General features: G+C 40.1%; 1 protein-coding gene across 1 annotated transcript in view; it reads left to right on the forward strand.

Annotated features, from left to right (window-relative positions):
- Positions 1-12,702, forward strand: part of LOC121517600 (limbic system associated membrane protein) — a 446,474-nt gene that overhangs the window by 375,890 nt on the left and 57,882 nt on the right. The gene's annotated exons all lie outside the window — the stretch shown is intronic.

Below are 12,702 nucleotides of genomic sequence, written 5' to 3' on the forward strand. Positions count from 1 at the left end.
ACAACTGTTTTTTTTCTCAGGGGCTTTGCAGAAACTGAAATAATCCCACACAATTCACATAACTTTAGCAACAAATGATTCACTGGCAATTCTGAGCATTTTCAGCACACTGTCTAAATTGGTATGTCATGCTAGGATTTGTTGCATGGTTACTGATGATAGCAGGTTTTTTAGGATGTCCACTTAAATTACAGCTGTCATCTGATTTTACAGAGGTGTTCAGGCTGAATGTGTTTTTCCTTAGCTCTGTTAAATCCTGTTTCTTTGATTGATTCTTCTTTGTTTCCTTAACCGCTCTCTATATCACCATCCTAATTAGCTTATTATTGATGTGTGAGGTTTTCAACGACAGAATGGCAATGATTAAAGGATAAAGAGAGTATTTTCTGTTCTGGAGATACATATGTCTATACTTATTAGACTTAATCAAAGATAATGGTTTTGTCAATAAGACAGTGTGCCATGCAGGTTATTGCTTGCTGCATTCACAGTTAAAAGATTGTGGCTTTACTTTCTACAAGTCTCATAACACATGTGTTAAAGCAGTCGTTACAGTGAGATTTGTGGACCTGCTGCGAATAGCACCATTAGATAAAATGAGAAGAACTAGTTGGAAAATGCTGCAGCCCACTGGGCATGATTTAAGATGACAATGAAGCAGGAGATACTTTATTATGAGTAAGAATGTGGACTTCAGCGGTCAGAGCAAACAAGGCGCTCATTAAAGTCAAACATGCATTGGTTTCCCCAAAGGTTTTATTTGTTGTTTGGCTTACATCGCTGAAGCAGATAACAAGCAAAGCGTAACGATGACTGCAATCAGAAAATAATAGCTGGAAATAAACAAAGAGCAATTATTAACCATTACTTTCACACACTTTTTATGAAAGTTTTTCCTGTTTGAATCAGTTGTTAAACAAGTTTTGCAACTTATTCTGTGTAGAACTGGTGGTAGTCTTTGGTTAAGATTGCTAAAGTGCCTAAAATATTTTATTTTTAATGGCCAGAGGAAAAAGATGCCACGGGTTTGAAACATAGACTATATATCAAAATGGACATAATCTAAATGACATCACACACTGGTTACTGAAGCAGGTTTCGAATCCTGTCTGTGGTGGTCTCAGTATTGGTGCCTGAAACTAACTTTTGGTCAACCTAGAAACAGAAAAGATGTGGAGCTGAGGATGGCCTGATGCCCTCTGAGAAACAACACTTGTGTGATAGAAATGTCAGCTGTACCCCTTTTTTATCAATTGCTCAATTAAAAATAAAAAATTCATTTATTCTGAAAAATGTGTGTGCTTATAATAAAAACACAATTTAACCCGTATTTATGTTCTGAATAGGGCTGTCAGCATTCATGAATTATCCGCGATGGGATTAAGGTTCATAACTAATGCATTTGTTTTTTTAGTTATTTAGTTAGTTTGCTTTGCTCCTAACTATTTAATTCCAGGTTGTAGAGTCAGGAGTACAGGCTCAGCTACATCAACAGCTAGCAGCCGTGAAAAAGTATATGTCCCCTTCCTGAGTTTTTTTTTATATTTATCACCAATTTTTATATTTCACAAAGACAACCCAAGTAAACAGAAAATGCAGTGTCTAAATGATTATTTATTTTTTAAGTGTGGGGGGGGGGGGGGTCCAAACCTATCTGGGCCTATGTGAAAAAGTAATTGCCTCCTGAACCTGATAACTTTCACATCGCTGTGGAGGAATTTTGACCCACTCTTGTTCACAGACTTGTTTTAATTCAGCCATACTGGAGGGTTTTCCAGCATGAACTGCCCGTTTAAGGTCACACCACAGCATCTCAAGTGGATTCAGGTCCAGACCCTGACTGGCCCACTCCAAAACCCTAATTTTGTTTTTCTTGAGCCATTCAGAGGTGAGCTTGATGGTATATTTCGGGCCATTGTCCTGCTGCATAACCCAAGAGCGCTTGAGCTTGAGGGCACAATATGATGGCCGGACGCTGACCTTCAGGATTTTCTGGTAGACAGCAGAATTCATTGTTCCATCAATCACAGCAAGTGGTCCAGGTTGGTCGGGCTTCACATGCCTAAAACATATGCATATGACTGTATTTCTGAGGATTTTTTTTTCAGTCTTGCATAAAGTCCTCTCTCTCATAATTATATCCATGATGAAAACTAGTAAGCCTTAATGGTATTCATCCTTCTTTCCCTCATATCTGTATTTTACAACTAGTGTTTCTATCATTTAATAAATTCTAGCCTTGTTCAAAGTTGAGAGTTCATTCAGTTGAGATCAGAAAAAGTTCAAAAACTAAAACCAAACAAACACAAACATGTATCTCATTGCATGGGTGTCTCATTAAATTGTTTTTTCTGACCATAAGTCACAGAAGGAAGCAAAAGAAACCTTGAAAATCTGGATACAAGGCTCCATATTGTCTTGAGAAGCCTTGTGACATTTTTTTTTTACCTGTGTGAAGCCTCTGCCTCGCTGTAGGTTGCACGTATCTCGTAGTTCTTGCACTTTTCATCAAAACACTTTTTGTTCAGCCTGTATGTGGGCGCTGCTGTGAATATCGACTCAATAACTCATTGCTCAGACTTGTGAAGCGAGTGATCAATAGAGCACGGAGGGGCGGGGAGCGGAGCAGAGGTGAAGGAATGATCAGCGGGATGTGAGAGAGGAAAGAAGTTAAAAGAAAAGGTTGAGGAAAAGCACAGTGTGAATGTGTGAAGCAGTGAGAGTGAATGCACAATACATGTGAGCAAAGCCTCCGGTTTCTCAAAGCATGTTGGTGTTGTTCTCCTCAGTTTACTGGCTCCCAGCTTGAGTCCAGCCTTGTTTTCCCTTTAACTCCCCGAGTAAAGTTACTGTCTTGTAAACTGGAGCCTTATGTGGTGGGGGGCAAGGACAATGGCAGCACCTTTTTTGTGCACGGAGAAGGGAAGGAGGGATTGAGCCACTGGTCAAGCAAGGAATCATTCACTACATGCCTCTCGGACCACCAAAATAGAAGCCAGACAAGTATGAAAAATACATGCCCTCTGGCACAGTGTTCCGTGACACAAGAACCCATGCAGAGCTGCAAAAGAAAGAGGAGGAACTTTCAGAAGCCCAGCCATCCTCTGGGAAGGACAAAAGAAAAAAGATGGAAAGAAATAAGTCAAGCAAGAGAGGCAGGAGGAAGAACAGAGCAGTGATTCAGTTTTCAAATGGGCAGTTTCAATGGATGTTTAATCAGCCCTATCATTAGTTATAGTAACTCCAGTAGTTAATTAATGTTCAATTATGCATTTGAAGTCTTCTCACCTCTGTGGTGTAATAGAGTATACCAGTCATTCAGCACTGTGGGGAGAGCTAACACAGTGAACTTTGGATCCATTAATGCTAAAATACAAGAAATTCCAATCTGAGGTCTGCTCTAAACATTGCATAGAGACAGCCATAGTGTGCTCCAGTGTTTTACAGATGACTGGGGTGTACTCCATTTTAATTCTTCCAGAGGTCAACTCTGACTTTGATACAGTGGACCACAATATATTGATTCCAAAGTAAATTTACAGTTTCAGATGTCAAGTACTTGCTAATTATTATTACTCACTTAAAAGACCATGCTTATAAAAAATGATTGAAAATTGTTTGTTTTTGATGATGTGAGCTTTGAAATAAGAAATGAGGGTACAGGATCAAGAGATGGGTGGATGAGTGTAAGGGACGGGAGATGGATGGATAAGAGTAAGGAATGAGAGATGGAAGGATGGATGAAGTTAAGGGCCAAGAGTTGGATGGATTAGATTAAGGGTCCAGACATGGGTGGTTGAGGGAAAAAGTCAAAAGATGGATTGATTAGGGGATAGGGTTTAGAGTTGGATGGATAATGGTGAACAGTCAAGTGTTGGAGGGATAAAGGTAATGGTCAAGAGGTGGAAGGATAGGGGTAAGATCTCAGAGATGTATGGTAGAGATGGAGGGAAAAAGGTCTTTGCAGACTGAATCTGTTATTTTCAGGTGCATTTTTCAATTCATAATCTGAAAAACACTTCACGCCCTAGAACCTTGCACACTGAGTCTGGTGCATTTTATTTGCATTCACTTTGCAAATTGGTGAACCATGGAAAATGGTTTCACCTGCAAAGAGAACAAAGAGTGAAGGGGATTTGGTCTCTCTGTTACTTCTTGAAAAAACACACTGGATAAATCCATCCTGATAGTTAGATTCATTTGGCACTAGATTGTGCGTTACAACACTGTGCCAAGTTGGAGAGATGGAGATCAAATGCAAAAAACCCAAACTGTTTCCTCCCCCCCAAAAAAATTGGTCAGTGCTGGCATTATATGAGACTCAGGGTGATGGAGATGGTTGAGCTCACACTGGTTCATAAGGTGAATGATCAAGTGGTACAAGCACAACATGAGGAAACATGAGGACCAGACTGGGATTTGGACCATCAACTTCCCAGACCATAGTCAGCAGGGTAACCCACGGAGCTAACCAAACCTGGGGGCAGGTGCCTACTAGGGGTCAAATCTGAGAACAGCTTGTTTTAGCACACATTTTCTGTGAAGAAAGAGAAGGCGGAAAGGAGTGGATTTTTCTGGTACTTAAGGGGATTGTGGACAGGCCAGGGGGACATATTTCTGTTAGAAAAGCCTGAAAAAGAGATTTTTGCATGTTATATCCACTTTAAAATTTGGTTGTTGTCGGAGACTGTTGACTGGCCTGTGCCTGCTGATGTTGGTGTGACTTGAGGACACCAGTGGGGTTGACACTCTGGCAAACCATCTGTTTGTTGCTCTTCATAAGGACCCCCAGATGTATTCAGACAAAGAGAGAAGTTAAAATGAAGAGGTTTTTGAGGGAGGATGGGATGTGAAAGCAGAGTTCGATAACTGTGAATGATTGAGGTGTACTTATGTATGTCTGGCAGCAGATATTGGATTTGTTTGAAGTGTGGCCTGCGTTTCTGAGCAACTTGTAGATAAAGCTAAATTAACCATCAATTCTACTCAGCTGTGGTGTGAGTGGAAGTGATTCAAAGATCTTATGGCTTATTTATAAAGTCTTTTCTGGCCAAGTCCCACCCTATATTTGTAATTTTCCATCTTCTTTTGATTGCAATTGCTGCTTGAAGTCCTTTTGAGGAGCTTGCTTAAACTTGACTGGTCACAAAAGGTGACTAAGCCTTTGTAGTTCAGACCCCAATGATGTGGAGCTCCCTGCCTGCAGATCTCAGACAGGCAAACTCAGTGTCTGCTTTTAAATCACTTCTTAAAACACACTTTTTTACTGTTTGGTTCTCTCTTAACAACCGACTATTTTGCAAACATCTCACCAGAGTTTTTATCAATCTGTTTTAATTGATGTTTGGATCTTATTAACCTCTCTATTTGCTTCATTAACTTGTTTTATATTATCAATTTGAGCATTTGTTTTTTATCACCATGGCTTTTTTGATTGTAACTTATTTATGAAAAGTTCAAAACCAATAGAAGTCATCAGTTTTGTTTTGTTTTTTTATCAAGACTTATGAAGAAGTTTATTGCTGCACCATAGAGACTGGATGGATGATTGGCTGTAAATGTGTCCTGTAACTCAAATATCAATGCTCTAAGTTCCTAAAAACCAATTACCTGTCCATCAGCTGTTGTGTTAACTGTCACAGTGTCCTTGAGCAACACACTAAGCCCTTAAGGCGTTCTGGATAATAGCACTGGCTAACCGTAAACAGCATGCTATGAATCCACTGCAACAGCTTCACTGCGAGCAAGACATCTGTCCAAATGAATTGATCTGGACCGCGGCCCATGCTCTTGTGCTATATGATCTGGCTGAATATTGAAGTCATAACCTTTTTTTATAACAGCACTTGGCAGTGCAGCCTTTTAGAGGGTTGATGCTGAGTGCCCTTGACATCCCTCCTACGCTGGCCTCACCACTGTCGGCCATCCTCCAAGATGGGAACATCAGCGAAGTTTCCCGAGGACCGTCACCTTGTCTGGAATGCTCTCTCCCTGTTCGACACTCTGTCCATCTATCTTCAGCTGTCGATTCGTCTTCCTCTCCCTCATTCTCACTCTCATTGTCTCCTCCTCTTTCGATCATCCTGCCATTGCTTCCATCGGCAGAGTGTGACAGTCGCTTCAATTGTCCTCCCTGCACCTCATCACGCTGTCAGGGGAGAGACATGGAGACGAAGAGTGCAGCACGACACACACATAACTGCCTCTCAGGAGGGAGCGTAGGGGGAAAGAGAGGAGATACATCGGTGCCTCAGTAGTGTAACTCCAAGTAGCAGGGGTGGGAGAGCAGATAATGCAGGAGACCCACAAATACACACAACACAAGCACATCCTCGTGTGTGCCAAGCTGTCATTGACAGAGAGTAGCTGACAAGCCTGCTGATTGTGGGAGTGAAGTGAAAGGTGGTGACGGCTTCTTGTAAGAGCTACTCGGGTCGAGCCTCCTGCTCAGTCTCTCCAGCTGTGGGCAAGAGTGTGCTTGTTTATGTGTGTGAGAGTTTGTGTGCACAGTTGAACAGCGGCCTTTTGGGAAGCAGGAGAAGACAGCTGCTCATCCGTCTCTCAGCAGGCCTCAGATCTGCTGACTGTCACTGTTCACTTGTTTTTTTACGATGAGCACCATCAGCAGCTGTTCTGAAATCAGTCTGCTGTCGCACAGCTCAGAACATCATGAGCAAAGCTTGGCCTGTGCCTGCCCAGCCTCATTAGATGTAGTCACCGTCGGGCTGGCAGAACAACCCAGCTCACACTTGTTTCAGCTCACAACTGTACAGAAAGTCAGCACTTTTTTTTAACGATCCATAAGCATTTTCTTTTTTTTTTTAAGAGGCCCTGAGTCACAAAGCCTCTCAGGGAGAGAAGCAGCAGCCTGAAGGGAAGTCATGATTTAAAGGTTTCTGATTTTAATCCCTTCTTACTGAAATGCCACAAAAACATGTAGGGACAATGAGATCTGTTGTCCAAAATTACAGATTATGGTCAAAAGCTGAGGCTGGACAGCTGAGCTGGTGCTGGTGTCTCAAAAAATTATTTAAAGACGAGCAATATGGTGTGGTCTTTAAGTCGGTAAACCCAAGCTTCTTCACAATCCAAATGAGCCCCTAAAATCCCTCTTGGGAGCTGTAGCTCAGTGGTACAGTCTCTCATGTATGAGCAGGAATGTTGACAGTAGATCCCAGGTCTGCAGTCAGCCCTTACCAAGGCACTGAAACCAAAATTGCTCCTGAATGGCACATACAGCAGTGTATGAATTTGAGTGAATGGAATTAGTCAACACTGATGAATACTTTGCATAGCATCCTCTTTCATCAGTGTGTGAATGGGTGACTTCGGCATAGTGTTAAAGTACATCAAGAGGATGTAGGACTAGATTAGTGCTTTTAAAGTAGCCACACCTCTGATTAGACTGTTTGGCTGTTTCTCCACCACTTTCAAAAAGGAACAGAGGAGAAAAAGAAAAAGTTAAAAATAGAGCAAGGAAGTAGGATTGCATGGTATCCAGTACGTCATAAACCTTCCCAAAACTTTGCCATGGTATACAGTAGTACCGCTACTTTATTAAGATTTGCATTATACGAGAAATCCTTGCATTTTACCAAGCTGCACATGCCCCACAAAGCAGAGCACATACCTCTTTACTTGTTTCATTCAATCTTTTAAATGCTGTTTTAAAAAAAAAATCAAAAAAGGACACTTATTCAATACAACAGGCAGCCTGATTACTGTTGCAGTGTTGCAGAGTTAATTTTGTTTTTTGAACAACTTTGTAAAAAATTCAATTTGATTGATGTTGAGTGAATAAATGAAGATTTATTAGGTGGACTTTTGATACCTAAACTGGTTGATACAACACATCCGATCAAGTTTCTTAAATTATGAAAGATATAAATAAAGTGAGCATATAGATTAAAGTGGAGCCAACATTTTCTGGGGGCTCATCTTCATAAGTTGACACAACTGTTTTAGTTGAACTAAATCATAGTAACATATTTTTTTGGAAAAACGTTCTTTCCGCTCAACATTTTTAGCTGTGAGCACATTGACTGACACCATAAAGGTGCAAATCCAGAAAAGAACAGCGTGGCCTTTTTCACCTTATTTAGCTCCATCAAAGGCAAACAATTACTACACCAGAACTTTAGAGCACATGTAAAGGGGAACTCTATGCTAACTGCGCACAAAATGCACCCAAACTGCTCAGTGGACCAAACAGCTCCATGTTCCTCTACATGTATGTAAATAAGGAGTAGGGGGAGGAGTATTGAAAATTTAGCATATGCAAATCAGCCTAATTACAACCTGCACCTTATCCACAAAGGTCAACTGCAACAGGCATTAATAGTGATGCAGCAAACACCTAATGAAAGCTGGTAAACCTGCACTATTTCTCTCTCCCTCTCCTTTCTCCCCCTTCCACCTCAGTCAGTCGTTACTGTGTATCCCAAAATAAACTTTATTTAACAGCAATGCACTCAAATATCTCAATGGATCTGCCCCAATGTGTTACGTTGGGCCTCTCAACTCAAACAAGCTGTGAAACTTGTTACAAACTATCTTACATTGGGCCCCCATATTTGTTTTTACACTGTATTCTTAAAAAGCTCATCATCCACCTTTTTCCATGAGGAAGACAAGACTAAAATTTTACTGCTGGACATTCAAAATCCTTAATTTTTCTCATCTGTATATATAATTTGTAAAACACAAGCAAAAATGGGGTTTTGTTTTGTTTTGTTTTATTGTGTCCAGTGTTTAGGTTGAAATTGTATGTTGCTGCTATTCTTGGCTAGCTCTCCTTTTTAAAGTTCTTATTGCGGCAGACATAAAAAAAAAAAGTTCAGATGAAGAAAAAAATTTCCGGTAAAGTAGCAAATGCTTTGAAACTGGACTTTTGTTTGCACTGAATAAAAATTGTGAGAATAAGACACCTTGGCCTTTGCATTCAACACAACCTAGGACAGCTGCAGTATTGATAGTGTAGCGATATCCTTCATCTTTTAAAATGAGGGAATATCTTTTCAAAGATGGTTCTTTACCCTCCAGCTGTGTTGTAAAATGTAGAAAGGAGGACTAAAGCTTTTCTTTGGGCTGCTGTTATGTTCCATAGCTTTTTACTAGCACTACAGGAGGAGTGATTTCTAATGTGCCTCCCCCATTATTGTATAATAGTTTATTGCTCTGAATTCTACAGCATGTTGACCTTGAGCTCCGTAGACCTTTGCGAGCACAAAAGTAAGGATAGAAAATGAGAAACTTGGAATGAAACTGAAAAATCTGTCGTAATTGAAACCTTAGAATCACAAACATCAGCCTCCAGGTTCAAACAGAAGTTTGCTAGGAAAAATCGAGTTTAAGTCTGTATAGTGATGGCTACTATTAAAAAATTTCACACTATGGCCTGTATGTCCAAACAATCCATTTTAGCCAGAAACTTAAACTCAACAGGTCACAAGAGGTTAGAAAAGTAAGTTACAAAGTGTTCATTGCTAATTGCTTGCTGGCAGAAATGTTAGTGTTGGACACTTATTGTTTTTAGGCAGTATGTGTAGGCAGTGTAGCCTTTTAATTAAGAAATGATGACAAAGAACCAAAAAAAAAAAAAACAGAATTTTGGCAGATGAAAGCTGATTTTTGACAAAGATTGTTTTTTAATTATGTTATTGTTTTATAGATGTTTTTCATCATCATAAAATAAAATAAAAAAACCTCATTAAAGAAGTTTGATATCATGAAAAAAAAAACTTTCTTTGTGAGATATGAAGCCATGTCATCTGTTTCCAAGGATACTGGAAATGTCTTTATGAAGGAAGCAAATTGTTTGTTATTGATCATACACTGGTTGTACCAGTAAAGAAGAAAGGCATGGTGATTCAAAGTTATGAGTGCACTGGATAAGGGAGAAACTTTGGGCTGTTGGCAAGCAGTGTTAAAAATAATGATTATTTGTAATTCCGTTAGTGTTTCTGGAACTAGTACAACATCTAGTTACTTTTCAAATTTAATAACACTGTGATAGTTTCACCTAAATCTGCCACCTGATTACAGTGCCGTGAAAAAGTATTTGCCCCCTCTCTGATGCCTGATATTTTTGCACTTTACCACACTTAAATGTTTTGGATCATCAAGCCAATTTTTATATATTTCACTAAGATAACCCAAGTAAATAGAAAATGCAGTGTCTAAATGATTATTTGATTTTTTAAGGGGGGGGGGGGTCTACACCTATCTGGCCCTGTGTGAAAAAGTAATTGCCCCCTTGAACCTGATAACTGGTTGTTCCACCATTGGCAGCAATAACTGAAATAAAGCATTTGTGATAACTGGGGGGGGGGGGTCCAAACCTATCTGGGCCTATGTGAAAAAGTAATTGCCTCCTGAACCTGATAACTTTCACATCACCGTGGAGGAATGTTGTCCCATTCTTGTTCACAGACTTGTTTTAACTCAGCCATATTGGAGGGTTTTTGAGCATGAACTGCCTGTTTAAGGTCACACCACAGCATCTCAAGTGGATTTAGGTCCAGACTTTTACTGGGCCACTCCAAAACCTTAGTTTTGTTTTTCTTGAGCCATTCAGAGGACTTGCTGGTATGTTTCGAGTCTTTGTCCTGCTGCATAACCCAAGATCGCTTGAGCTTGAGGGCACAATATGATGGCCGGATGTTGACCTTCAGGATTTTCTGGTAGACAGCAGAATTCATGGTTTCATCAATCACAGCAAGTGGTCCAGGTCCTGAAGCAGCAAAGCAGCCCCAGACCATCACACTGACACCACCATGTTTGACTGTTGGCATGATGTTCTTCTCATCAAATCCTGTGTTATTTTTACGCCAGATGTAACAGGCCGCACACTTTCCAAAAAGTTCAACTTTTGTCTCACCAGTCAACAGAATATTTCTCCAAAAGAGATCATCAAGATGTTTCTTGGCAAATGTGAGACGAGCCTTTGTGTTCTTTTTTGTCAGCAGTGGTTTTGGTCTTGGAACTCTCCCATGGGTGCCATTTTTGCCCAGTGTCTTTCTTATGGTTGAGTCATGAACTCTGACCTTAACTGAGGCCAGGGAGGTCTACAGGTCTTTGGATGTCATTGTGGGTTCTTTTGTGACCTCCTGGATGAGTCATCATTGCACTCTTGGAGTCATTTTGGTTGGCCGCCCACTCCTGAGAAGGGTCACCACTGTTCCCACTTTTCTCCATTTGTGGATAATGGCTCTCACTGTGGTTCCCTGGAGTCCCAGAGCCTTGGCAATGTCTTAGTAACCTGTTCCAGGCTGATAGATTTCAATCACTTTGTTTCTCATTTGTTCTTGAATTTCTTTGGATCGTGGTATGTTGAGTTTTCTTTTTGAGCTGTTGTAGCCTACTTCACTTTGTCTGACAGCTTCTACTGAAGTGATATCTTGATTCAACAAATCTGGCAGTTGTCAGGCCTGGGTGTGGGCAGTGAAACTGAACTCAGCTTTCCAAAAACTGTGGTTAATCACAGTTAACTCATGATTTAACAAGGGGGGCAATTACTTTTTCACATAGGGCCAGGTAGGTTTGGATTTTTTTACCCCCTTAAAAAATTAAATAATCATTTAGACATTGCATTTTCTATTTACTTGGTTGTCTTCGTGAAATATAAAAATTGGTTTGATGATCCAAAACATTTAAGTGTGATAAATATGCAAAAACATCAGGAATCAGAGAGGGGACAAATACTTTTTACCTGAAATAACATGGCAAATGCAAAAGATCAAGATTCATTGACATCTGATTTTGCAGGCAAGGTTTTGTTAACACCATCTGGCATCCTCAGAGAGAGAATGTGAAGAATGTTTTTTAGCTGTGAACTTTTTGTCATGGAAATAACAACATTTTTCCCTCCTCAGGGTTAAGGGCAATCATTTTATGGTGGTTTATGCAGAGGAAGGAAAACTTTGTCCACTGTCAAGAATACTATTTCTAATCTTAAGAAGCTCCTTGCTAAGCACGCTTCTACTAAACAAGCTGTCAAAGAGCTCAGCAGACCAAGGAGGATCCACTCCATCCAAATAAACAAGGCTAGATTTTAAATCACCTTGCGCTCCACAATGTGGAACCAAGACTAAACAGACTGATAGGAAGGTCTGATGACATGCTTCCCACAGTATGTTGGTGGTTGAGCCTGCAGCCTTCAGTGAACAACTACTAATAATGGCTGCTATCTTGTATGAAGTTTGAGGGTCATTTCCTCTCACACTGCCACAGCGACACTGAGTAATTTGTACAAAATCATAAAAACAGCAGCAATACCAGTAGAGGCTAAAGTTGCTCCCCCCTGGTAACCTTCTTCAATAATGTAGTCTGTTAGTGAATCGGTTACTTTAAGAGAGTTTAACTTTAGCAACTAGCTGCAAATTTTCCAGAACACAAATGCCAACTCACAGATCTTGCATACACATGAAAATAAGAATTTACTATGGATTCAGTGATTTATCAGGATTTTGCATGTGTTTTTGTTTGCCAAATGACAACTGAGACTGGGTACTTTTCAAATGGTGCCTGAATCAAAACTTTTAAAAGAGAAAACGTTGGTTAAAGTTGGTGGGTGAATAAAATCTGTCTTGGTATTGTATTCATTTAGAAAATTATTTATTTAAATGAAGCACAGATAGCCTAGTAATTAGTCATTCCCCACCCTTTTATCCCTGTGTCCAGCTATATCAACTGTCCCATCTC

The sequence above is a fragment of the Cheilinus undulatus genome, linkage group 2 (genome assembly GCF_018320785.1).
Source record: "Cheilinus undulatus linkage group 2, ASM1832078v1, whole genome shotgun sequence".
Taxonomy (NCBI): domain Eukaryota; kingdom Metazoa; phylum Chordata; class Actinopteri; order Labriformes; family Labridae; genus Cheilinus; species Cheilinus undulatus.